The sequence below is a fragment of the Canis aureus genome, chromosome 1 (genome assembly GCF_053574225.1).
Source record: "Canis aureus isolate CA01 chromosome 1, VMU_Caureus_v.1.0, whole genome shotgun sequence".
Classification (NCBI taxonomy): domain Eukaryota; kingdom Metazoa; phylum Chordata; class Mammalia; order Carnivora; family Canidae; genus Canis; species Canis aureus.
The window spans coordinates 103,558,273-103,586,024 of record NC_135611.1 but is presented as its reverse complement, the minus strand read 5'-3'; the positions used below and the strand labels follow the sequence as shown (position 1 = coordinate 103,586,024).

The following is a 27,752-nucleotide window of genomic DNA, read 5'->3' as shown; positions in this document are numbered from 1 at the left end:
TGCTCTGCCACACACAAACACACACACACATGTGCACACACATATGCAAGCACACAAGTGCACACACACACATCCCCTAACACACCCACGGTACGTACACTGACACACAGTACTCTGTAATTTCTCCAGGTTGGAATTTCCTAACGAACACCCTTGATGGAATAAAGCAGCCTCTGTGCTATTGTTACAAAGTGCTCCACAGTTTTCCGCATATATATCTATTTTTCTTTCCAGCATGGGTAATAATCTAGAGGCCCTCCTCCAACTGCTTTGTCACTTAAACCCAGCAGAGGCATGCTTGCACACGTCAGCTTCCACAGCACCCTCTCATGGCACAGAACACAGCACTGTGACTAAGGGAGGTGCTCCAGAGCCCCATCCCTGATGATGATGCTATGAGTCTGTGTCATGTTTTGATGATGCTATGAGTCTTTGTCATGTTTTAATATCCACGCCTAATGTGGGGCCTGAATTATAACCCTGAGATCAGGAGTCACATGTTCTACTGACTGAGGCACCAGGCCGCCTAGAATGGGATGTTTGACAGCAGGAAAGTCCTCCTGTCCTGCATCTTCTTGCTGTCCTGCAGCCCCGTCAGTGCCCCCTAACCAGAGCCTAACCTGACCAGCTGGGAGGCAGGGGTGAGTGTGCAGAGCACAGCCCAGAGGCACAGGATGCAGAGGGGTGCAGAGGCGAGAGCATCGTACCTGAGCAGGAGCCAACAGACTGGAGGGCATGAGGAAGACCTGGCCTGAGTGTTCTTCTGATGTGCCACCTGCTTCTCTGTGCACCCTCTGCCCCCCAGAATGACATGAAGTCATCGGAGAATTTCAGATCCCCTTTTGCATTTGGGAAATGTATAGTTTGAGAATAGTCAGCCTGTTGGGACCAGAAGCAGAGCCGGAAACTTCCACCTTCTGTGTCCCACACCATCTCTGTAATGAGATATCTGTGTCGTATCTGTCATACGTGTGTGCATATCTACCATCATGTGTCCCTAGGTATCCGTTTATGCATCTGCTCATCCCCCGTGGATGCATCTGTCATTCTCCACCGTCCCATCATCTCCCTCTGTGCATTTGCCTATTTGTTACCTGCTACCCATCATCCTTATGTTTGTATCCATATACATGTACGTACGTATGTACCATCCATGACTTTATCATCATCTGTCTATCTCTTCTCTATCTACCTATCATTTCTCTGTCTCTATAATCACCCCTTAATACTAGGTGGGTTCCATGTGGGCACGGGTTCCACCTGGTTATGTAATACCTCACTAGAAATGCCTTTCAGAAACCAAGGCTTCTCTATGATCCAATGGAGGAGGGTACAGTTGAGCCTGAGCCCCTGCCCACTTCCTTCCTGTGAGACCACAGATAGGACCCTCCACTCTCCTTTCCTGCTCACTGCCTGACCCACAGGGCCTGTCCTGCCACCCTAGAACGAGGACAGAACAGACCTGGACAGGCCGGCCATGTCCCTCAATCCCACCTGTGTGCTGGGTCTTGGTGAGGAGGGAAGGTGGGGAACGGTGGGGGGAGACTCCAGTGGGGACCAGGCTTCTCTCAGGTAGCCCCTCTGAGGACCTGCGGGTCCCATGGGAGGACTCTCCTTGCAGGTCGTGAGGCTCTGTGCCTGGGGCCTAAGCCAACAGTTACAGGGACCAGAGCCTCTGACGTGTGTCCCAGAGGTTGGGATGGGGTGGGTCAGACATTAACAAGGCCATGAGGGGGGACGGTGACTGCTTGGAGTCACCTGGGAATGGTCCTGAACTGGCTACAGGGGAGGAACTGTGTCAGGGAGTTCACGTGGCTGAGGGGAGGTTTGCAGGCCCTCAGCACACTGACCCCCTGGAAGGAGCTGGGCAGCTTGTTTCTCACTGGGGCTTCTCCTGCAGTGCTCTGCCTGGGCCATGTGATCCCCACCCAGGAGGGTGAGTCCTCTGCACCTGCTTCCTGTCCCTCTCACCCCAGGGCAGCCCTGCACGGGAATCCTGTTTCTTCTGGGAGGGACCCAGACTCTGAGGTCCACAGAGGAGAGCCCCCCAACAGCCCCCGCAAACACCTGCAAATCCCTGAAGAGCTTCCAGCTGCTCAAGTCCCACAGAGACCGTGGACACAGACTCTCATCCCCTTGAACTGACCCCTCACTCCCCTCTCCTGGGAGCCACTGGCCAGGACCAGAGAACACAGTTGTCCTGGATTCTCGGAGCTCAAAGCCCTGTGGGTCCTGCCCTCATGTCTCAGGTCAGCCTGCACCTCCTGTGGGCTCCAGCCATGCTAGACTGCTCCACAGTCAAAGTCCTGGTGTCTCTACCGTCCCCGCATCCCCACACTCCCCACACTCCCCACCATCCCCACCGTCCCCACCATCCCACCTGTCCCCACCGTGCCCACCGTCCCACCTGTCCCCACCATCCCCATCATCCCCACTGTCCCTCCTGTCCCCACCATCCTCACTGTCCCACCTGTCCCCACCATCCCCACCGTCCCCATACTCCCCACACTTGCACCGTCACCACCATCCCCACTGTCCCACCTGTCCCCACCATCCTACTTGTCCCCACCATCCCCACCGTCATCACCGTCCCCACACTCCCAACCATCCCCACCTGTCCCCACCATCCACACTGTCCCACCTGTCCCCACCATCCCCAACTCCCCACCATCCCCACACTCCCCACCGTCCCATCTGTCCCCACAGTCCTCAGCGATCCCACCATCCTCACAGTCCCTACCATTCCCACCATCCCACCTGTCCCCACAGTCCCCACCGTTCCACCTGTCCCTGCCTCTCCAGCAGCGTGGGGCACTGCAGGGGCTGCTGCACTTCTACTCTTGTCTCTCCGGCCAGGATCTGCCCATCCTCCACTCTCTCCCTGCAGGTGGGTTTAGAGAACACCCATAGGATGGTTTTACCTCCCAGCCACGCCCTTCCAGACTGAATAAAGGTGCAGGGGATCCCATATCAAAATCTTTCATGACCACATCTATCTCTAATCTGCCCTGCTCTGTCCAACTCTCTTATCTCCAGACCCTTCGTTCTCTTTCTGTCTTTCAGACATGCCACACTCACCCTGCAGACAGTACCCTCTCCCATGCAGGGTCTCCACCTCCAGCACCCGGCTCCCTTGCCTGCCATGAGGTAATTTTTGCTCGTCTCTCAAACATCTTGTCCTCATCTGACACTGAGGAAGGTCTCTTTATAAAGAGTGCAGGGACCTCGCCATAGGTCTGTCTGGCGTCCAGGCCTTTTCCCTTACTCCATGTCACCTCCCCAAACTGCTGCACCCGATAGAGAGTATTTTGGTGGTCTGTTTCTGTCTCACAGAAATGTGTTCTCTGTGGAGTCTGGTAGCAGTCTCATGGTGCTGTCAGTGGTCTTGCGGTGGCCACAGCAGGTCACCAGGCCTGCAGGCTCCCTTCTCTGCTCCATAGCTTTGGTGCAGGGCCACCAGCACCGGGGTTACCTTTTGATGCAAGGTGGCTGCCAGAGCTCCAGCTATTGCATGTGCTTGCAGATTGGAAGGCAGAGAGAGGCAGAAATAAGGAAAAGGCCCTCCAGGCTTAACTGCCACCCTTTAAAGCTGCCTTCTCGGGAATTCCACCAACCAGGCTCCTCTGTGTCATTTCACAGACATGGTCACAGGGCTGCACAGAGCAGATCTGGAGTTCTCAGTATTAACCTGTGATGCTCTGTTGAACAGTGACAGAGAGCCCAGATGTTGAGGGCAGGAGCCGTCTGTATGACCTCCCTCTCACCTCCCAGGGAAGGACATGCTGTCTTCAGAACGGACCCTGAGAGCCCAGTCGGCTTCCCTCCTAGGGGTCCTGCCCAGACCCTCCATCTGGGCCGAGCCGGGCTCTGAGATTCCCCGGGGGCAGCCCGTGGCCATCGTGTGCCAGGGCCCTGCTGGGGCTGAGACACTCCACCTGGAGAAGGAGGGAAGTGCTCTACTTAATCTGTGAGCGACCCAGTGCTAGAGACGCAGAACGGATTCCCCATCCGCATGGCAAGCAAAGACACTGCCGGGCGCTATGGCTGCCTCTATAATAAAGACAGCGCCTGGTCTGACCGCAGCAAGGAACTGCAGCTGGTGGTGACCGGGGAGGACATCTCACCTCTGCCCTCAGGTTTGCCCCCAGTTCCCTGGACCCTGTTCCCTGCCGCATCCCCTGTTCACAGGCTCCTCTGCCCTCCTGGCCTCTTCAGGCCCTCTACTCCCTCTCTCCCTCTGCACGCCTGTCCCTCTGCCTTCCACCTGGTGGCGTTAGGTCCCGGAGCCCTGGTCTCATCTGGACATACGAATGGCCTGGACGCTCAGTCCCAGCATTGGTCGGGGAGGCACAGAGCTTGGCATGGGGGCTGGGTGGGGAATGGGCTTCCAGAGACTGAGCCCTCTCACTCAGGATGGTGTTAAACTGTCCTTTCCTGGACGGGGCCAGGATCTGTGGGGCCCCAGGGCATGTGCCTTGCTTGCAGGCAGCCGTGGTCTGAGTGGGGCAGGGTGGACTTCCCCCAAGTGCATAGTGCCGAGTGCCGGGGCTCCCCATGTCCTCCCAGCTCCCACACCAACGGAGCTGAGGGGACTCTGTGCCAGGCACTGAGGTGGTGTGTCCTCCTGATAGGGACATGCACTGCTCCTCCACCTTGTGGGGGAAGAAATGAGGTCGTGACTGTGAAAGGCCCCCTGGGCCCCGAGTAGGCAGCCCCAGACTCAGACTGTTGATCACCCATCCCTCCTGTCCCTGCTGAGTCTGCACACTCTGGCCCTAAACCCATGACCTGGGGAGTGAAAGTCAAGGGTGGTGTTGGTCATGAGGAGAAAGCTCAAATGCACCAAGTCAGGCCCAAGCATTCATCATTGCTTTCTGACTCCTAGCAGCCCCCCACCCACGGAAGGGGGTTCCAGACAGCTGAGTCACCTGGGAATGTGCCCAAGGGCATGCTGGGTGGGGTCAGGTCCTGGCACCCAGTCCCAGTGGTCCTGGGCTGGGTTGGGTCTTACCTACCTGTGAGTGACTCTCCTGCCCTTGTGCTTCCAGCAACCCCCTCCCCAAATTACACAAATTACACGGTGGGGAACTGTGTCCCCCTGAGCCTGGCTGGTATGGTCCTGCTGATCCTGGTGGTGATTCTGGCAGAAGCTTGGTACAGCCAGAGCAGGAGCCAACAGGGAGCACAGGGATGGAGCCAGGAGGTCTCCCAAGGGAGCCTCGACCCCAGGGTCTCAGGGGGGACACTCCCAGGGTGCTGAGGTTCAGGCTGGAGTCCAAGGTGACCTGGCACTGCCCTCGGGCCGTGCGCCCTCGGAGCCCATCCTGGGTAGTGAGTGCAGTGGTGCAGCGGCCATGCCTCCTGCCTCTCCAGCGTCTGCCCCTCTGTGTGTCCCAGCTCTGTCTCCAGGTCTGACCTGCACCATCAGGCCAGCCCTCCCGCCCACTGCTTCCCGGGCACCCCTCCTCTCGAGGTTCCTAGGCTCCCTTCCCTCCAGCCCCTGCCTCCTCTTCCTTCTCCTCCCACCTGGTTCAGAAGCTCTGTGATGCTCAGCTCAGGCCAGTCCTCAGTGCTCACCTCTCCCTTGGGTGATACCAGCGTCTGGGGCTTCCCTTTCACATTTCAGTGGAGGGCTCCACGGTGGAATCTCCCTCCCCACCCCTCCTGGAGCCTGGCATCCCGGCTGCCCTCTGGGAACCAGGAACCGGCCACCTCAGACCCCAGGGGCTCACTGACTCCTGACACCTGCCTCACTCAGGGAGGCCCCAACTCTACCTGCCCTGGGGCTCCACACATCCTGTGCCTTCTCCTCCAGGATGGTCTCTGCCTTCTTCCCTCTGCAGGCTGCTCCTGGTGTTGCATCGGGAGTCCAGGGAAGGACATGCAAATCAAAGCCTTGGTGCCATAGCACCACACGCTCATTAGGACGGCTTCTATGTGTTTCACGTAGTCTCAGGGAAAGTCACAAGTGTCTGGAGGAAGTGGAGAGATTGGAACCCCGTGCAGGGGTGGAGGGTGTACTGGGGGGAAGTTCCTCAGAAAGTAGAGAATGTCTGTGTGACCCAGCAGTCCCGGGGCTCGGGGCGCCGGCGGGAGGAAGGGAAGCAGGGACCTGGCAGCCTGTGTGCTCATCCACACCAGGGCCGTGCACAGTCACCAGGACAGTCACAGCCTCCTGAAATGTGGAAGATGGAAGCTGAACCATCAGGGCCAGCGCCAGGCACCCAGCAAGGACTCCACCGGCCAGTCGGGCGTCGAGGATGGAGGAAAGAGCCCCATGGCCAGGAAGGCGGGTACCCCAGGAACTAGAATCTGCAGTGAACTGAGCTCTCCCCTTGAGGCTCCAGGAAGGGGTGGGGGGGTGACCCCGCAGACGCCCCCTGGCGGCCCCCTGGTGACCCTGCGTCAGGCCTCTGGCCTCTAGAACTGACCTGTTGCTGTGGCTCCAGTTTGAGCTCACCTGTTGTGGCAGATGAGGAGCTCAGACCCCTGTATCTGACACTGTTCTCAGTGACTCCCAACCTTCTGGAGACGGATTCCTGTCTGGCCTCATCCCCTGACATTTCATCCCAGACCTCTGAGCACCAGTGCCCGAAGCCCAGCCTGGCCACATTCTGGATGCATGGGCTTCACGTCTGAGGCTCTGCAGTGGCAGGTGGGTTTTTGGCAGCGCCCAGCCCCAGCTGCTCATGTCACACTTGTATCTCTGACATTGCAAACCCTGCTCCTAAGAGTCAATGTGACAGTTTTTCCATCTGCCCCGTGGCTCTGGTGTTAATCAGATGGAAGCTTACCTTGACTTTTATTTGTTTATATTCACACCAAGATGTGCTTTTCCCATATCTCATGGTATAACTGTGTTTCGGAATATGCAGAACACTCGTGGGTTTCAAAAGCTACCCCCCCGCCCCTGAAGTGGTGCGTTCGGGAATGATCCACGTCCTTCATCCCCTTCACCGAGTGCTCCCACACAATGCAGGTGACTATGTTTGTCAGATTCTGGCTTTCAGGATGAACAGTGATCCCTGGAAAGATAAGTCAGCAGACATGTCATGTTTCACTCCTTTCTTAGAAGGAAGTTAGCCCATTAATGTGAGTACTGTGCACCATGCTTTCTACCCTTCCAGATTCCTACTGCTCCTGTAAGAAGCTCCCACACTCTCGGTGCTGGGAACAGTGTGCACTCATGCCCCTGTGGTTCTCTGGATGACTCAGACACAGTCCTGGGGGCTGCATGAAGGTGTCAGCAGGACTGTGTTTCTCACAGCAGCTACAGGGCAAATCGGTTGTCCTGCTTTCTTGGTGTCTACAGGGGGCCCGCCTTCCTCAGCTCCGTTTTCAACTACATGAATGGCAGGCAGGCCTGCGTCCTTCTGAAGCCACATCTCATGGACTCCCGTCTCCATCCACACATGTCTTTCTCTGACCCTTAGTCTTCTGTCTCCCTCTTCTAGTTTTGTGAATCCATTTGGCTTCCTGCATAATTTCAAGGTTCTGATTTACCACATCTGTGTTTTTTCTGCAGCTGAGTAAATGACTCCAAGACTGCAGAGATGGGGACATGGGATCTGAGGTGGGCATGGGTGGGCAAGATCCAGCCCACCACACTGTGCATCCTAGAGGCTATGGCACATCAGTTCATATAAATCCTCTTCACTACATCCATGGCTGCTAGCCCCAGTTGCCCCAGATACCCCCAGAATCTCCTTTCCTTTTTTTTTTTCACAGATAGAGTTTGGTGACAGACAATGCACAGAGGAGGCTCTGTCTCTGCCCCTAAACGTCTTCACCAGATTTCTGAGAGCATTTGCTGGGCTGGACGGAGTCTCACTGGTCATGTGACTCAGTAGATTTTGTGCAGTCAGCATCATCACCTTTCTGGACTCTGCCAGCCAGTATAGGGAAGAGGGTGAGTCTCTGCACAGGCCTTCTGGCCATGTTTGTGGTCAATGTTCAGAAATGCTCAATTTGATGTCTGAGCATGCAGATTTCACTGGACACTCTTATGATGAATTCAGAGAGCATCTGTTTTTATGATTACACATCATGTACATAGACTGGATACACTTCAGGTTAACATCTCAGTTTGCTTCAGATTTTGGTGTTGGTAACAGTTTGTGACATGATTCACACACCATGTAATTCACTCATTTTATTTTATTTTTTAAGATTTTATTTATTTATTCATGAGAGACACAGAGAGACAGAGACATAGGCAGAGAGAGAAGCAAGCTCTCCATGGTGACCCTGATGTGGGACTTGATCCCAGGATTCCAGAATCAAGACCTGAGCCAAGAGAAAAAAAAAAAAAGACCTGAGCCAAGGACAGACGCTCAACCACTGAGCCACCCAGGTGTCCCACAATTCAATTACTATTTTTTTATTTAAGTTTGATTTGCCAACATATAGTATAACACCCAGTGCTCATCCCATCAAGTGCCCTCCTCAGTGCTTGTCACCCAGTTACCCCATCCCCCACCCGCCTCCCCTTCCACTACCCTTTGTTTGTTTCCCAAAGTTAGGAGTCCCTCACATTTTGTCACCCTCTCTAAGTTTTCCCATTCACTTTCCCTCCTTTATACAATGGAATATTACTCAGTCATTCGAAAGGACGAATACCCCCCATTTGCTTTGATGTGGATGGAACTGGAGGGTATTATGCTGAGTGAAGTAAGTCAATTGGAGAAGGACAATCATCATATGGTTTCACTCATACAGGGAATTCACCCCTTTTAAAGTGTGCAATTCAGTGTGGATTTTTGGGCTATTTCACAGAGTTGAACAAGTACACCACTGTCAATTTTGGAACACTTTCATCACCCCCCAAAAAACTCCATGCTCCCTAGCAATCACTCCTGTCTCCCCAGCCCCAGTCAACAATATTTCTCTCCATAAATTTTTCTATTCTTGCATTTCATTTAAGTGTGAACCATACACCATGTGTCTTTTGTGATTGGCTTCTCTCACTCAGTATGTGAAGTAGCACTTGAAACATAATGTCTTATGTTTTACCCGCCTTGTAGCATGAATCAGTACTTTATTCCTTTTTGTTGTCAAATAATATTCCACAGTCTGGATAGACCACATTTTATTTATCCATTCCTGTCTTGTGTCCATTATCTTTTTTTTTAAATTTTTATTTATTTATGATAGTCACAGAGAGAGAGAGAGGCAGAGACACAGGCAGAGGGAGAAGCAGGCTCCATGCACCGGGAGCCCGACGTGGGATTCAATCCCGGGTCTCCAGGATCGCGCCCTGGGCCAAAGGCAGGCGCCAAACCACTGTGCCACCCAGGGATCCTTTGTGTCCATTATCTTAAGAGACAATATGTTTTGTCCATTTTTTTTCATTTTTAACTTACTGTATTTGGGAAATTAACACTTTTATGTAATTGCCACTTTTATATAATGTATATGTATGTAGATGCACAAATGAATATATATAAGATATTGTGATTTACATCATACAATATTATATATGTAGTATATATATTCTTTCTCTCTTTGCCTTGTTTTTCAAATTGGCTTATGAGTATTTTTTTTTTTTTGCCTGCAAAAGTTTTTCTTTTCCTTTCTTTAAAAAATGATTTTATTTATTTAAGAGAGAGAGAGAGAGGGATAAGCAGACTCCTCGCTGAGCAAGGAGACTGATGTGAAACTCGATCCCAGGACTCCAGGATCATGACCTGAGCCGAAGGCACACACCCAACTGACTGAGCCCCCCAGGTGCCCGTTTTCCTTTTTTTTTTTTTTTAAATAAAAGAAACTCAAATTTATTCAAAGGTTTGCTTCATGGTTTAGAGCCTTTCCTCCTTCTCATTATGAAGAAGTTCTTCAATATTTTGTTCTAGTACTTCCTTGATTTCATTTTATATACTTACACCTTTTAATTATTTGCTGTACACAATATGGAAGAGCAATCCAATTCAGTTTTCAGCAAACTATTTATTTTTTTATTTTTCACAAATATCGATAGCACCTTTATTCATAATAGCTCCAAACAGGAAACAGCTCCATAGAACAGATACACAAATTGCAAAAAATTCATACAATGGAAACCTATGCAGCAATGGGAAAAATTAACTTCGATTATGAATAACAACATGGATGAGTCTCATAGGTGTTATGTTGAGGGAAAAGAAACCAGATGCAGAAAGGTACACATTGTGTGGTGCCATTTACATGAAGCTCTAGCATAGATGACTGAAATCAGATGTGTGGTTGTCGGTGTTAGGACTGTGTGTGTGGAAGGGAGCTACTGAACGGAGAATGGAATGAAGGAACTCTCTGGGTGAAGGAAACATTTACTAGCTTTATTTTGATGCTATATACATGTGTACACATACGTACAAAACCTCCTTGAATATACACTTGAGATGTACACATTTCCTTTATGCAAATTACACCTCAATGCCGTGCTGTAAAAACAAGTTGCATTGCTTTATAGTTTATCAAGTACATTCTAACACAACACTGTTTTTCAAATATTCCTAAGCATTATAAGTCATTCTTTAAACAAACAAGCAAAAAAACCAATTAGGGGAGCAAAAGACACCACCAACCTAGTTGTCAGTTATTGAAATGACTGCAAAGGATCACCTGTGTACCATTTATTTTTTTAAATTCACCTTCCCCCTGATGATTTGTGATGCCACTTTCTCAATGCACTTTCTTTTTAAAAAAATATTTTTTATTGGAGTTCAATTTGCCAACATATAGCATAACACCCAGTGCTCCTCCCACCAAGTGCTCCCCCCATTGCCCATCACCCAGTCACCCCAAGCCCCCGCCCACTTCCCCTTCCACACTACCCCTTGTTCATTTCCCAGAGTTAGGTGTCTCTCATGTTTTGTCACCCTCACTGATATTTTCACTCATTTTCTCTCCTTTCCCTTTATTCCCTTTCACTAATTTTTATATTCCCCAAATGAATGAGACCATATAATGTTTGTCCTTTTCCTATAGACTTATTTCAGTCAGCATAATACCCTCCAGGTCCCTCCACGTCAAAGCAAATAGTGGGTATTTGTCGTTTCTAGTGGCTGAGTAATATTCCATTGTATACATAAACCACATCTTCTTTATCCATTCATCTTGCGATGGACACTGAGGCTCCTTCCACAGTTTGGCTATTGTGGACATTGCTGCTATAAACATCGGGGTTCAGGTGTCCTGGCATTTCACTACATCTGTGTCTTCGGGGTAAATCCCCAGCAGAATGCACTAACTTTCTATAAGTAGTTGGATTCATCTCTTAGCTTGGTTGTTCTATTCATGTGCTTGCACTGGATGATTTTGTTAAAAAGTGTTTCTATTGTGTTGTAATATATGATTGATCTAGTCCTCCTTCACCTCTTTTATTTTTAAGTGTATTATTTAGCTACTACTATGATAAGTCTGCATAACAAATTTTACCAACACAGTGGCATAATGCAGTGACTACAGATTCTTACTCACCACTGTCAGTTGATTGGTGTTCAGCTATTCTAGGTTGTGCTTGACTGGGCTTGACTCCAGATCCACTCTGCACGTCATTCATCCTCTCTGGGTCATTGAGCTGGTGAGCATATGATCTCCTCATTGTGACAATGGCAGAAGCATAAGAAGGCATGCCCATCCATGCATGCACATTGCAAATTATTGTCTGCACAGCTGAGGAAAGTGTGAGGCAGCACCACCACTCTGACCCTAACCATGCTTCTCTGTCTCGTTGAACTTCTGAAAGCAGAGGAACAGCCCCAATATCTGGGATGAAGTCCCTCTCTGCATGCCAAGGCCTTTATCTCTGGACTCAGGAGCCCTCAGGAACCTCTGCACCACAGCAGGTAGGTCATAATTTGTCCAGAATCCAGGGTACTCAGGCTTCAAATACACAAGGACTCAAGGTCAAAGTCCAAACATGGAAATTCTCTGTGTCTGTGTGTGGGGAGGAGCAGGCATCTCACAGAGGACTCTCTTTCCAGGCTGTGCCTTGGCAGGAGGGTCCAAGCAAATCAGATGCATTCTTTCTCCAGACTTTCCAGTCTCAGCCTGTTGGATTAATACAAGATTGTCTTCTGGTTCTATTAGTTTCTATTGCTGCTGAAACAAATGATCATCAATATGGCAACCCAGAGTAACAAACATCTATCATCTCACAGTTCTGGAGGGTGGAAGTCCAGGAGGTTGGCAGCCCCCTTGATCTGGGTCTCATAGGACTGTAATCTGGGTTTTGGACATTTGGACTCTTCTCTGGAAGTTTTAGGAAGAATCTGTTTAGACTCATTGAGGGTATTGGGTGTTGGTGAATTAAGCTCCTTGTGATCATTGTACTAAGGTCCCCATTTCCTTGATGTCCATTAACTGGGAGTCATTCTTGCTTCTACAGGCTGCTTGCACTCCCTGGCTTGTGGACTACTTCATCTTCAAAGCCAGTGATGGTGGAATGAGTCCTTCTCACTCCTTGAATTTCTCTGCTGATTCTCTTCTCCTCCAGACAGAAGAATTTCCTACTTTTAGGGGCTCATGCAATCATATTGGGCCCACCCAGGTAAGCCAGGATAATGCCCCGATTTTAAAGTTTGTGACCTTAATGGCATCCTTAAAATCCCTTTTGCCATGTGATGTAACAGATTCACAGATTCTGGGGGACTGGGGCGTGGACATATTCTGGAAGCTGCTCCACCTAGTGGAGTAGCAGGGTTTGGGGAGGGGGAACAGCAGCTCTGGGAAGATAGACATTCCTCTAGGACAACTGCGATTGTGCAGGATCCCTTGAAATTCCACCTCTGATTCTCCTCCAGGAGTACTTCACAAACCCACATTCTGGACTCGGCCAGGCTCCATGTCTACCTGTGATGAGTACCTAGCATCTCTAGGGCCCTTGCGGGGGGCGGGGGCCGGCGCTGATAAAGGGGATGAAGAGGGTGTTCCTGTGCCTTGGAATGGACAAATCCCAATGGAAACTAGGGAGTGCCAAGCTCTGTACTCAAGTCTGTGACAGCTTAATTTGGTTTTGTTGTTAATTTCCATATGAATATTGGCTATGTGTTATTCTCTTTCTGTGTGAGGTTTGAGCTCTTAAGAGAGAGAGTTGTGTATTATTTCTTTTTTTAAAAAAGATTTTATTTATTTATTTATTTATTTATTTATTTATTTATTTAGAAGAGAGTGCACAGTAGGGGGTGGGGCAGAAGGAGAGAGAAAGAGAATCTCACACAGACTCCCCACTGAGCACAGCATGACCTCATGACCCTAAGATCATGACCTGAGCTGAAATCAAGAGTCTGACACTCAACTGACTGAGCCACTCAAGCATGCCAAGAGAGTTGTGTATTATTTCTCAAAGCGTGTAAAGGGGCTGTTAAGAAGTTTATAATTGGAGGAGGGGCAAGATGGTGGAAGAGTAGAGATCCTCAACTCAACTAGCTCCACAAACTTACCTAGATAACTTACCTAGAAAACATCCTAAACACCTATAAATTCAACCTGAGATGTAAAGAGAGGATGACTGGAATACTACAGGGAGAAATTTTTTTGCTTCTAACAAGGTAGGAAGGTGGAAAAAAAAAAGAAAAAAGAATAAAATGGGGTAGGAGAACTGCAACTAGCAGAGCTAAAGCAGAGGGGCTAGCACCTCCAGGGGAGGAAAGCCCAGCCCTGGCGAACCAGGAACTTAAAAAATCCACACTGGAGTTTTCCCTGACGGAAGAGTGCTTAGCAGGGAAATTGATCAGAATCATAGGAGGAGCAGTGAAGGTTCAAGATTCCTGGAGTCACTATACGAGGAGGGTTGCCCAGGGGAAAGCTCACTGCAAACCATGGCCCAATATCTGTAAAGGTCTGGAGTGCTGCAGCCCTTGGGGCATTTGGGAGAAGACAGGTGGGTCAGCTCCAGAGCTGCCTTTACCCTAGAACCTGGCAACAGACGGAGGTGGTTGTGCCCCATTCCCTTTAGGAGAGGTGGTGCCTGGGAGCACAGGTCCAGTGGTACAGGGCCCAGATCCCAGGGTGCCCAAGTGGACAAAGTCAGAGATCCTCCATTCCCTCTGGGACTGACAGGAGCGGGTGGGGCACTCTCCATCCATTGGGTGCCCCACAAGCTGTGCAGATCAGTGTACCCACGCCTGCCCCCAGGAGCATCTAGGCCAGTGTGGACAGGGAGACTGTGTTTAGTTCCGGGGAGCTGGACTACAGAGAGGGAAATCTGGCCGCCACCATTGTTTTTCCTCTTTGTTTCACCTTGTGCCTGGAAGAGGCGGGGCCTCTAGGGAACAAAGGCTTCACAGGATAAACAGCTCACACTGAGCTGGGCACCTGGCAAGGGGCGGGTCATCTCACCCAGGAGCAGACACCTAAGAATCAGCACAGCAGACCCTTCCGCCAGAAGAACTGCTGGAAGAACAACGGAAGACCAAGTTTATTGACCAAACAGCCCTGGAAAAATCCAGGACTGAGGGAAAATAATATATAGAACTAGAGGGTCTTTTTCTTTTCTTTTCTTTTCTTTTCTTTTCTTTTCTTTTCTTTTCTTTTCTTTTCTTTTCTTTCTTTTCTTTTCTTTTCTTTTCTTTTCTTTCTTTTCTTTTCTTTTCTTTTCTTTTCTTTTCTTTTCTTTTCTTTTCTCTTCTCTTTTCTTTTTATTGGAGTTCAATTTGCCAACATATAGCATAATACCCAGTGCTCATCCCATCAAGTGCCCCCCTCAGTGCCTGTCACCCAGTCACCCCCATCCCCCGCCCACCTCCCTTTCCACCACCCCCTGTTCATTTCCCAGAGTCTTTTTCTGTTATGACTCATTTGTTTATCAGACTAAAAACTTCCAATATTTTCTCTTTCTCACCTTAACTACAATATTTTACCAGCTCTCCATTTTTAAGTTTTTTCCTTTTTGACTTTCATATTTCTACAATTATATGTCTTAGATATATTTTTCACTTCTGACTTCCCTTCAATGTATTCAATTTAGTTTTGGTTGATATATAAGATATAGGTATTTGTTTTGGTTTTTTTCTGCCTCGTTTTGTTTTACAATGGTGGAAGGTAGTATCTTCTAAAACATGACCAACATACACCCAGAACTAGGTGGAACACCGTGTTGGTTCATTCTGTGAGATTATATTCTTTTTTCCTTCCCACTCTGCCCCCCACTTTTAACTTGTTTTGTTTTTGTGGTCAATCTTGGGGGCTTTATATAAGTATTGCTGGTTTATATAAATTTGGGATTGAGCATCATCTAACATACAGAACAAAGTACACTCAGAACCAAGAGGATCACCCACTAGGACCCCTCAGGGAGGGGGACCCCTCAGGGAGACTACATTCTCTCTCCACTACAACTTTGTAACCACCACCATCCATCTTCCCCTTTTTTCTCTTCTCTTTATCCTTTTTTTTTATAAATTTATTTTTTATTGGTGTTCAATTTGCCAACATACTGAATAACACCCAGTGCTCATCCCATCAAGTGCCCCCCTCAGTGCCTGTCACCCATTCACCCCCACCCCCACCCTCCTCCCCTTCCATCACCCCTAGTTCTTTTCCCAGAGTTAGGAGTCTTTATGTTCTGTCCTCTTTTCTTTAACTTTTCTTTCTTTTTTCTTCTTTCTTTTTGGTTTTTGGATTTTTATTTTTAATACTTCGTTTTAAAATTAGTTTTTCACTTTAGGGGTCCTTTTGTTTTATTTCATTCTGTTCTTGTTTTCTTTTATTTTCTAGTCTCTGGCCTCTTCAGAATCACTAGGATGTATTTTACTTAGGTTGTGGTTGATATTTTTGACTCAGTCCACTCATACAGTCACTTTGCACTGGACTAAATGACTAGAAGGAAGAATTCACCACAAAGGAAGAACTGGAAACATACTCTCTGCCACAGAGTTACAGAATTTAGATTTATGTACGATGTCAGAAATTTAATTCAGAAGTACAATTATAAAGTTACTGGTGGTTCTGGATAAAAGCGTAAAGGATTCTAGAGACTTCGTTACTGCAAAATCGAGATAAAATTAGGCCAAAACTAAAAATAGTTTAACTGAGATGCAATCCAAACTGGATATTCCGACTGCTAGAGTTAATGAGGTGGAAGAGAGACTGAGTGACATAGAAGACAAGGTAATGGTAATGAAGGAAGCTGAGAAAAAAAGAGAAAAACAAGTAAGAGGCCATGAGGAAAGGCTTAGTGAAATAAACCATAGGTTTAGAAGGATGAATACACGTCTAATTGGGGTCCAGAAGAGATTGAAAGAGAGAGAGAGAGACAGAGACAGAGACACAGAGAGACACAGAGAGACACACACACAGAGAGAACCACAAAGTGTATTTGAACAAATCATAGCTGAGAACTTCCCAAATCTGGGGAAGGAAACAGGCATTCAGATCCAATAAATGGTTTTATTGTTTTTCCCCAAAAAAACAATAAAACCATTTAACACCTCAACATTTAATAGTGAAACTTGCAAATTTCAAAGATAAAGAGAAAATTCTTTAAGTAGTGCAAGACAAGAGATTCTTAACTAATATGGGGGGAAATATCAGATTAACAGGAGACCTCTTACTCCTTACTCTGGGAAACTAACAAGGGGTGGTGGAAAGGGAGGTGGGCGGGGGGTGGGGGTGACTGGGTGATGGGCACTGAGGGGAGCACTTGATGGGATGAGCACTGGGTGTTATGCTATACGTTGGCAAATTGAACTCCAATTAAAAAAATAAATTAATTAAAAAAAAAAACCAGGAGACCTCTTCACAGAGACCTGGCAGGCCAGAAAGGGCTGGCATGATACATTCAGGGTACTAAATGAGAAAAACATGCAGCCAAGAATACTTTATCCAGCAGGGCTGTCATTCGGAATAGAAGGAGAGATAAAGAGATTCCAGGATAGAGAGAAACTGAAAGAATATTTGACTACCCAACCAGCTCTGCAATAGATATTAAGGGGAACCTTGTGAAAGAAAGAGGGAGCCCAAAGAAACAATACACAAAAACAGGGACTGTATAGGTAATACGATGACTAAAATCATCGTATGATTAGTATGAATACTAAATTCATATCTTTCAATAGTTACTATGAACACAAATGGGCTAAATGATCCCATCAAGAGATGAAGGGTATTTGACTGAATATAAAAGAAAAACCCATCTCTATCTTGCCTTCAAGAGACTCATTTTAGACCTTAGGACACCTCCAGCCTGAAAATGAAGGGTTGAAAAACCATTTACAAACAATTACCATTCAAATGGTCCTCAAAAGAAAGCAGGGTAGCAATCCTCATATCAGATAAATTAAAGTTTATCCCAAAGACTGTAGTAAGAGATGAAAAGGGACACTATATCATACTTAAAGGATCTATCCAACAAGAAGACCTAACAATCATGAATATTTATAGCCCTATTGTGGGAGCTGCCAAAGTATATCAATCAATTAATAACCAAAGTAAAGACATACTTAGATAATAATACACTAATGGTAGGAGACTTCAACATGGCACTTTCTGCAAATGACAGATATTCTAAGCACAACATCACCAAAGAAACAAGAGCCTTAAATGATACACTGGACCAGATAGCTTTCACAGATATATACAGAACATTCCATCTGAACGCAACTGAATACACATTCTTCTCAAGTGCACATGGAACTTTCTCCAGAATAGACTACATACTGGGTCACAAATCATGTCTCAACTGATACCAAAAGATTGCGATTGTATCTTCCATATTTTCAGACCACAATGCTTTGAAACTAGAACTCAATCACAAGAAGAAATTTGGAAGAAACTCAAACACATGGAGGTTAAAGAGCATCTATTTGAAAGATAAATGGATCAACCAAGAAATTAGAGAAGAATTAAAAAGATTCATGGAGGGGATCCTTGGATGGCGCAGCGGTTTAGCGCCTGCCTTTGGTCCAGGGTGTGATCCTGGAGTCCCAGGATCAAGTCCTGTGTGGGGCTCCCTTCATGGAGTCTGCTTCTCCCTCTGCCTGTGTCTCTGCCTCTCTCTCTCTCATAAATAAATAAAATCTTAAAAAAAAGATTCATGAAAACTAATGAAAATGAAGATACAACCGTTCAAAATCGTTGGGATATGGCAAAAGTGGTCCTGAGAAGGAAATACATCACAATACAAGCCTCCCTCAAAAAATTGGAAAAAACTCAACTACACAAGCTAATCTCGCACCTAAAGGAATTGGAGAAAGAACAGCAAGTAAAGCCTACACCAAGCAGAAGAGAGATAATAAAAATTAGAGCAGAATTCAATGAAATAGAGATAAGAGGAACTGTAGAACAGTTTAACAAAACCAGGAATTGGTTCTTTGAAAGAATTAATAAGATAGATAAACCACTAGCCAGCCTTAGTTTTTTAAAGATTTTTATTTATTTATTCATGAGAGTACAGAGTACAGAGAGAGAGAGAGAGAGAGAGAGAGAAAGAGATTGGCAGAGACACAGGCAGAGGGAGAAGCAGGCTCCACGCAGGGAACCTGATGCAGGACTCAATCCCAGGTCTCCAGGATCAGGCCCTGGGCTGAAGGCAGCGTTAAACTGCTGAGCCACTTGGGCTGCCCCACTAGCCAGCCTTATTAAAAAGAAAAGACTCAAATTAATAATATAATGAGTGAAAGAGGAGAGATCACAACCAATACCAAGGAAATGCAAACGATTTTAAAATACCCACTATTTCCTTTGACGTGGAAATACCCCCTAGAGGGTATTGTGCTGAGTGAAATAAGTCAATCAGAAAAGGACAAACATTATATGGTCTCATTTATTTGGGGAATATAAAAATTAGTGAAAGGGAATAAAGGGAAAGGAGAGAAAATGAGTGAAAATATCAGCGAGTGTGACAAAACATGAGAGACACCTAACTCTGGGAAATGAACAAGGGGTAGTGGAAGGGGAAGTGGGCAGGGGGTGGGGTGACTGGGTGATGGGCACTGAGGGGGGCACTTGGCGGGATGAGCAATGGGTGTTATGCTATATGTTGGCAAATTTAGTTCCAATTTAAAAAATTAAAAAAATCTTAATCTGAAAAAATATATTATGTTTTTAATATAAGTTAAGAGCAGCAATATGCCAACAAGTTAGGCAATCTGGAAGAAATGGATGCATTTCTGGAAAGCCACAAATTACCAAAACTGAAACAGGAAGAAATAGAAAGCCTGAACAGACCAATAACCACGGAGGAAATTGAAGCAATCATCAAAAACCTCCCAAGGCACAAAAGTCCAGGGCCAGATGGCTTCTCAAGGGAATTCTATCAAATGTTTAAAGAAGAAACAATACCCTTTTTTTGCAGTGGGTTTGCCGCCAGAACACAGGTGTCATGAAAACCACCACTAAACCTACACCAAAATGGGAAAGACTCACATCAACATCATCGTCATTGGACACATAGATTCGGGCAAGTCTACCACTACTGGCCATCTGATCTACAAATGTGGTGGAATCGACAAAAGAACTATCAAAAAATTTGAGGAGGCTGTTGAGATGGGAAAAGACCCTTTCAAGTATGCCTGGGTCTTGGATAAACTGAAAGCTGAATGTGAACATGGTATCACCATTGATATCTCCCTGTGGAAATTCGAGACCAGCAAGTATTATGTGACCATCTCTGATGCCCCAGGACACAGAGACTTTATCAAAAACATGATTACAGGCACATCTCAGGCTTACTGTGCTGTCCTGATCGTTGTTGCTGGTGTTGGTGAATTTGAAGCAGGTATCTCCAAGAATGTGCAGACCCGTGAGCATGCCCTTCTGGCTTACACACTGGGTGTAAAACAACTAATTGTTGGTGTTAACAAATTGGATTCCACTGAACCACCCTACAGCCAGAAGAGATACAAGGAAATCATTAAGGAAGTCAGCACCTACATTAAGAAAATTGGCTACAACCCCGACACAGTAGTATTTGTGCCAGTTTCTGGTTGGAATGGTGACAACATGCTGGAGCCAAGTGCTAACATGCCTTGGTTCAAGGGATGGAAAGTCACCCGTAAAGATGGGAATGCCACTGGAACCACACTGTTTGAAGCTCTGGATTGCATTCTGCCACCAACTCATCCAACTAATAAGACCTTGCATCTGCCTCTCCAGGACGTCTACAAAATTGGTGGTATTGGTGCTGTCCCAGTGGGTCGAGTGGAGACTGGTGTTCTTAAGCCTGGCATGGTGGTCACCTTTGCTCTGGTCAATGTTACAACTGAAGTAAAGTCTGTTGAAATGCACCATGAAGCTTTGAGTGAGGCTCTTTCTGGGGACAATGTGGGCTTCAATGTCAAGAAGGTATCTGTCAAAGATGTTCGTTGTGACAATGTGGCTGGTGACAGCAAAAATGACGCACCAATGGAAGCAGCTGGCTTCATGGCTCAGGTGATATCCTGAACCATCCAGGCCAAATCAGTGCTGGATATGCATCTGTGCTGGATTGTCACACAGCTCACATTGCTTGCAAGTTTGCTGAGCTGAAGGAGAAGATAGATCATCGTTCTGGAAAAAAGCTGGAAGATGGTCCCAAGTTCTTGAAATCTGGGGATGCTGCCATTGTTGATATGGTTCCTGGCAAACCTATGTGCTTTGAGAGCTTCTCTGACTATCCTCCTCATGGCTGTTTTGCTGTTTGTGACAGGAGACAGACAGTTGCTGTGGGTGTCATCAAGGCAGTGGACAGGAAGGCAGCTGGAGCTGGCAAAGTTACCAAGTCTTCCCAGAAAGCTCAGAAGGCTAAATGAATATTATCCCCAATACCTGCTACCCCAGTCTTAATCGGTGGCGGAAGAAGGGTCTCAGAACTGTTTGTGTCAATTGGCCATTTAAGTTTAATAGTAAAAGAGTGGTTAATGATAACAAAGCATCATAAAACCTTCAGAAGGAAAGGAGAATGTTTTGTGGATCATTTGTTTTTTGTGTGTGCATGTGTGGCAGTTTTAAGTTATTAGTTTTTAAAATCAGTACTTTTTAATGGAAATAACTTGACCAAAAATCTGTCACAGAATTTTGAGACCCATTAAAACAAAAGTTTAATGAGAAAAAAAGAAGAAACAATACTTAGTCTACTAAAGCTGTTTTGAAGGATAGAAAGGGAGGGAATACTTCCAAACTCATTTTATGAGTTAAGCATTACCTTGATCCCAAAACCAAACACTCCAACAAAAAGGAGAATTATCAACCAATATCCCTGATGAACACGGATGCAATAATTTTCAACAAGATGCTAGCCAATAGGATCCAGCAGCACATTAAGACGATTATTCACCATGACTGAGTGGGATTTATCCCTGGGTGGTTCAACGCTCGTAAAATAATCAACGTGATAGATCACATCAACAAGAGAAAAAACAAGAAACATATGATCCTCTCAGTAGATGCAGAGAAAGCACTTGACAAAATACAGAATCCATTCCTGATTAAAACTCTTCGAAGTGTAGGTTTAGAGGGAACATTCCTTAACATCTTAAAGCCATTTATGAAAAACCCACAGCGAATATCATTCTCAATGGGAAAACACTCAGAACCTTCCCCCTAAGATCAGGAATACCACAAGGATGTCCACTCTCACCACTGCTATTCAACATAGTATTAGAAGTCCTAGCCTCAGCAATCAGACAACAAAAAGAAATCAAAGGCATTCAAATTGGCAAAGAAGAAGTCAAACTCTCCCTCTTCACAGATGGCATGATACTACATAGAAAACCCAAAAGACTCCACCCCAAGATTGCTATATCTCATATAGCAATTCGGCAATGTGGCAGGATACAAAATCAATGCCCAGAAATCGGTGGCATTTCTCTACACTAACAATGAGATTGAGGAAAGAGGAGTTAAGGAGTCAATCCCATTTACAATTGCACCCAAAAGCATAAGATAGATCCCTAGGAATAAACCTAACCAAAGAGATAAAGGATCTATACCCTAAAAACTACAGAACACTTCTGAAAGAAAATGAGGAAGATGTAAAGAGATGGAAAAATATTCCATACTCATGGATTGGAACAGTTAATATTGTGAAAATGACAATGCTACCCAGGGCAATTTACACGTTTAATGCAATCCCTATCAAAATACCATGGACTTTCTTCAGAGAGTTGGAACAAATCATCTTAAGATTTGTGTGGAACCACTGCTGGTGGGAATGTGAACTGGTGCAGCCACTCTGGAAAACTGAGTGGAGGTTCCTCAAAGAGTTAAAAATAGATCTACCCAATGACCCAGCAATTGCTCTGCTGGGGATTTACCCCAAAGATACAGATGTAATGAAACGCTGGAACACCTGCACCCCAATGTTTATAGCAGCAACGTCCACAATAGCCAAACTGTGGAAGGAGCCTCGATGTCCATCGAAAGATGAATGGATAAAGATGTGGTTTATGTATACAATGGAATATTCCTCAGCCATTAGAAACGACAAATACCCACCATTTGCTTCGATGTGGATGGAACTGGAGGGTATTATGCTGAGTGAAATAAGTCAATCGGAGGACAAACATTATATGGTTTCATTCATTTCGGGAATATAAAAAATAGTGAAAGGGAATAAAGGGGAAAGGAGAAAAAATGAGTGGGAAATATCAGAAAGGGAGACAGAACATGAGAGACTCCTAACTCTGGGAAACGAACAAGGGGTGGTGGAAAGGGAGGTGGGCGGGGGGTGGGGGTGACTGGGTGATGGGCACCGAGGGGGGCACTTGGCGGGATGAGCACTGGGTGTTATGCAAATGGAACTCCAATAAAAAATTTAAACAAAGAAATAACTCAGTTATCTGCTAATTATACCTCAATAAAGCTGGGGGAAAATATAAAAAATAAATGTTTCTCTTTTAATATAATTAGAGGGGCACCTGGGTGGCTCAGTTGGTGAAAGTGAAGCATCTGCTTTCAGTTCAGGTTATGATCCCAGAGTCCTGGGATCAACAGGAAAAAATTTTTAAAGATTTATTTATTTATTTATGATAGACAGATTGAGAGGGATCGAGAGAGAGAGGCAGAGACACAGGTAGAGGAAGAAGCAGGCTCCATGTCGGGAACCCGACGCGGGACTCGACAAGGGACTCGATCCCCGGTCTCCAGGATCGTGCACTGGGCCAAAGGCAGGCGCTAAACCGCTGAGCCACCCAGGGATACCTTCAATAGGAAATTTTTAAAAAGATTAAAATGACACTTGTGAAGATCATGTCACTGTATTGTGCTGTGTACAATATTGTACACCTGCAACCAATATAACACTATGTTGACAATTATAAAATGTTTTTTAAAAACCTAAAACATAAAAACATAAAAAATTAAAAATGATCAAAAAATAAATATTCAGAATATTTTTACTCTACAATTACAAAAGGAATAATCCAATACATGTTTTTCACAATATGCTCTATTTTTTCCAAACTAATTTTAATATTTTCCAATAAAAAAATAGAATGGCACTTTAACGCGTGAAAATCCGTTCAGATTTACTTCTACTTAAGTAAATGCAAATTTAAACTAAACTGAAATGTTATTTTTTCTATTTGGCAAAAAAAAGAAGCTTTCCAACTTGCTCTTACAAATTTGAGAATAAACAGAAATGCTCTTATATTGTTGATAGGAATGCAAAATTGGAACATGGTCACATGAAAAGCTGGCGTGTGTCAAAAGCACTGTTGCATTTTAGATAGTAAATTAAAATTTCTAGTCTAATTCTAGTATTTATCAAAATACATAGCCACCCAGACCCTCAAAGTTCTATACCTTTGGGAAATACCAATTTCCTTAAAATAAAAGACTTGCTCTTTTGTGTAAAAAAAAAAAAATTGGACAATTCACATTTAGGAGAATTATCATTATTTACCAAACAACATGTGGAAATTATGCTTTTGCCTCAGGAAATTCCTGCCAAAAATGTGAAAAGATATATCTCAAGGCTACTAATTGAAGTATTATTTGTACTTGTGAAATATTGGGAAATTGGGCTAAGCAAACTCAAGTTCATCTCAACATGGAGCTGTTTACCACTGTACAGAACAAGAGACATTTATATTCTTTTTTATTTTTTTAAAGATTTTATTTATTTATTCATAGAGTCAGAGAGAGAGAAAGAGGCAGAGACATAGGCAGAGGGAGAAGCAGGCATCATACAGAGAGCCCGATGTGGGACTCCATCCAGGGTCTCCAGGATCACGCCCTGGGCTGTAGGCGGCGCTAAACCGCTGCGCTACCGGGGCTGCCCTATATTCTTTTTTTAATTGGAGTATAGCTGACATACAATATTACATTAATGTCAGGTGCACAACAAAGCGATTCAACTTCTCTGTACGTTAGGCTGTGCTCACCCTAAGTGTAGCTACCATCTGTCATCACACAACGTTATCACAGTATCATTAACCATATTCCCTGTACTAAGCCTTTTATTTTAATGACTTACTAATTTCATAACTGGAAGCCTGTACCTCCCCCCACTCCCTTTCACCCTTTCAGCCCATCCCCCTGCATTCAGCTCCCCTCTGGCAACCATCTATTTGTTCTCTGTATTTAAAGATATGATTCTGCTTTTTGTTTGTTTATTAATTTGTTTTGGTTTTTAGATTCTGCATATAAGTGAAATCATGACATTTGTCTTTCTCTATCTGACTTATTTTACTTAGCGTGATACCCTCTAGGTCCATCCATGCTGTCACAAATGGCAAGATCTCATCCTTTTCAAGCCTGGGTAATATTCCATTATGTGTATATGTACATGTACATCACATTTTCTTCATCCACACTTGAGTTCCTTCCATATCTTGACTATTGTAAATAATGTTGCTGTAAACATATGGGTGAATATGTTTTTTTAAGATTTATTTTATGTATTTTAGAGAAGGAGAGTGAGAACAAGCAGGCAGAGAGAGGGGCAGAAGGAGAGGGAGAGAGAAAGAATCTCAAGCAGAAACCTCACTGAGCTTGAAGCCTGAACTGTGGCTTGATCTCATGACTCCAAGATCATGCCCTGAACTGAAATCCAGAGTTGGCCACTTAATGAACTGAGCTACTCAGATGCCCCAGGAATGAATATGTCTCTTCAAATTAGTGTTTTTGTTTTCTTTGGGTAAATACTCAGTAGTGGAATTATTGGATCCTATGGTATTATATTTTAATTTTTTGAGAAACCTCCTTACTGTTTTCCAGAGTGGCTGCACCAGTTTGCAATCACACCAGCAGTGTAGGAGGGTTCCTTTTTCTCCACATTCCTCAGCAACTCTTGTTGTTTCTTGTCTTTTTCACTCTAGCCATTCTGGCAGATGTAAAGTGATATTTCACTGTGGTTTTGATTGACATTTCCCTAATGATGAGTGATGTTGCACATATATTCATATGTCTGGTGGCCTCCTGGTTGTCTTTGTTTGTTTTTAAGATTTTGTTTATTTGGGGATCCCTGGGTGGCTCAGCAGTTTAGTGCCTGCCTTCCGTCCAGGGTGTGGTCCTGAAATCCTGGGATTGAGTCCCACATTGGGCTCCCTGCACAGGGAGCCTGCTTCTCCTTCTGCCTGTGTCTCTGCCTCTCTCTCTGTGTGTGTGTGTGTTGCTCATGAATAATATTTATTTATTTATTTATTTATTTATTTATTTATTTATTTGAGAGAGAACAAGCAGGGGGAATAGCACAAGGAGAAGGAGAAGCAGGCTCCCCGCTAAGGAGGGGACCTGATATGAGACTCAATCCCAGAAGCCTGGGATTCATGACCTGAACCGAAGGCAGATACTTAACTTACTAAGCCACCCTAGAGCCCCTGGATGTCTTCTTTGAAAAAGCCTATTCAGGTTCTCTGCCCATTTTAATTGGATTATTTGTAATTTTTTTTTTGGTGTTGAGTTGTAGAAGTTCTTTATATATTTTGGATATTAACCCCTTATCAAATATGCCATTTGCAAATATTGTTTCCCATCTCATAAGTTGCCTTTTTATTTCATTTTATTTATTTTTTGTTATTTACTTATTTATTTTAAAAGATTTCATTTATTTATTCATAAGAGACACACAGAGAGAGGCAGAGACATTGACAGAGGGAGAAAGGCTCCCTGGGGGTATCATGATGAAGGACTCGATCCCAGGACCCCAGGATCATGACCTGAGTCACAGGCAGATGCTCAACCACTGAGCCACCCAGGTGCCCCTGCCTTTTTATTTTTGATGATTTTCTTTGCTATGCACAAAGTTTTTATTTTGATGTAGTCCCAGTAGTTTAATTTTTCTTTTGTTTCTCTTGCCTGAGGACACATATCTAGAAAAATGTTGCTACGTCCAATTTCAGAATAATTACTGCCTGTGTTGTCTTCTAGGATTTTTATGGTTTCAGGTCTCACATCAAGGTCTTTAATCAATTTTAGGTGTATTTTTGTGTATGGTGTTAAACAGGGGTCTAGTTTCTTTTCTTTTTCTTTTTTTTTTTTTTGCAAAAAAGCTATCTTTATATACAGTGAATTTTAGGGTGGAATTTTAAATGAAAAGAGGAAATAGTAAACGGAAGAAAAAATGGTGCTGGAAGAACACCAGATGTCAATATGGAGACGTAGGGAAATCAGAAAGCTTAGATGGTTTCGCATATTATGGGAGAAATACAAGAAGCATCAGCCATGTTTCCCAAGTACGTAAAAGCAGTGAGATGCCATTAACGGTATTATTTTTATAGCAAATAATTCACTTGGGGGAAAGAGAAGGTGTTTGCTTTAGCATAATGGTCAGTGGCTGATAGAATTATCTAAGTGGAAGTTTAATGGGCAGCATGATATGTACACACTCAAAGTATCTCTCCATGAATCGATTATCAATTACAAAAGACAAATGGAAACTTTATTGTGAAGAAACGTGAGGAATGGAAAATTAACCAAGTTATGAAAGCAAAAATCACCCATAAGGAAAAATATGGACAATGTCGCTGGAGAGGTATTCCACCCCAAAACACACAGCCTGAATCTAAGCGTGAGGTATCCTTGGACAAAGCTCTTCTGTATGCATCATGGTTTCTTTCTCTGCCGAGACTCCCCCTTTCCAGCCCTGGGTCATCTCCACTCACCACTCTAGCCATAACCAACAGCTGTAAGAAAGGCACCCAAGGTGCACTTGTGTTAAACTTCATTAATACAGATTGGATTCCATGCTCTGGTGATGCACACAAACCACACAAGTGTGGGGAGAAGTGGTGACCTGGGCATGACCCACAAATCTTCTGAATGTCCAGCTCTGAAACAGGCACTGGTCACTTTTCTTTCACTCAATGGCACATTTGGACATTTCCTGAAATGCAGAACTGTGCACTTATGACAGGTAGAAATGGTTTTCTGAAAAAGGAGAAGTCCACATCTTATTTGGGACCAGTACAGAGTTGACAAATGAGGAAGTAGCTGTTCTGCTTCTGGTAAAGTGTCAGTGTTGAAATGTGGCTGGGCTGAGAGATTAATGGATGCCTACTCATGCATCCTGTTGCTCAGTGTGGTCTTCCAGGCTCTGTCTCCCCCCACCCCCCACCTCTCCGTACAGTTGGGACAGGCAGGAAAGTCACTGAGGTTGCAAAACTCACCACCCTGCTCTGCTTTACATTGCAGGGAAGGAAAGTGAGTCATGTCTTTATGATATCATTTTGTACTTTTAGAATGAGCCTTGAATTCCTCTTTAAAATTCCCCTCAAATTATCTTCTCAATGGTATGTTATCAATTTACTCTTCATTAATAAATACTCTTAAATTAAGCACTGGTGATCAATTAAGCAATTATTAAAACCAATCATTAATAATGTAGTTATTTGCTTGTAAATGTTCGTTTATTG

The 27,752-nt window shown here is 45.0% G+C and overlaps 1 long non-coding RNA gene and 1 pseudogene across 2 annotated transcripts; both read left to right on the top strand.

The window, feature by feature from the left end:
- The first annotated feature begins 5,597 nt into the window (after positions 1 to 5,597).
- On the top strand, positions 5,598 to 13,118 carry LOC144324140 (uncharacterized). 2 transcript variants are annotated; one of them, XR_013389548.1, is made up of 5 exons: positions 5,598 to 6,655; positions 7,729 to 7,913; positions 11,726 to 11,825; positions 12,368 to 12,529; positions 12,783 to 13,118. It is a non-coding gene; the product is annotated as an uncharacterized LOC144324140 (long non-coding RNA). The 2 variants fall into 2 exon arrangements; XR_013389549.1 differs by lacking the exon at positions 7,729 to 7,913 and having other exon boundaries at positions 5,605 to 6,659.
- A 6,068-nt stretch (positions 13,119 to 19,186) lies between these two features.
- LOC144324089 (elongation factor 1-alpha 1 pseudogene) lies at positions 19,187 to 22,593 on the top strand (annotated as a pseudogene).
- The last annotated feature ends 5,159 nt before the right edge of the window (positions 22,594 to 27,752 follow it).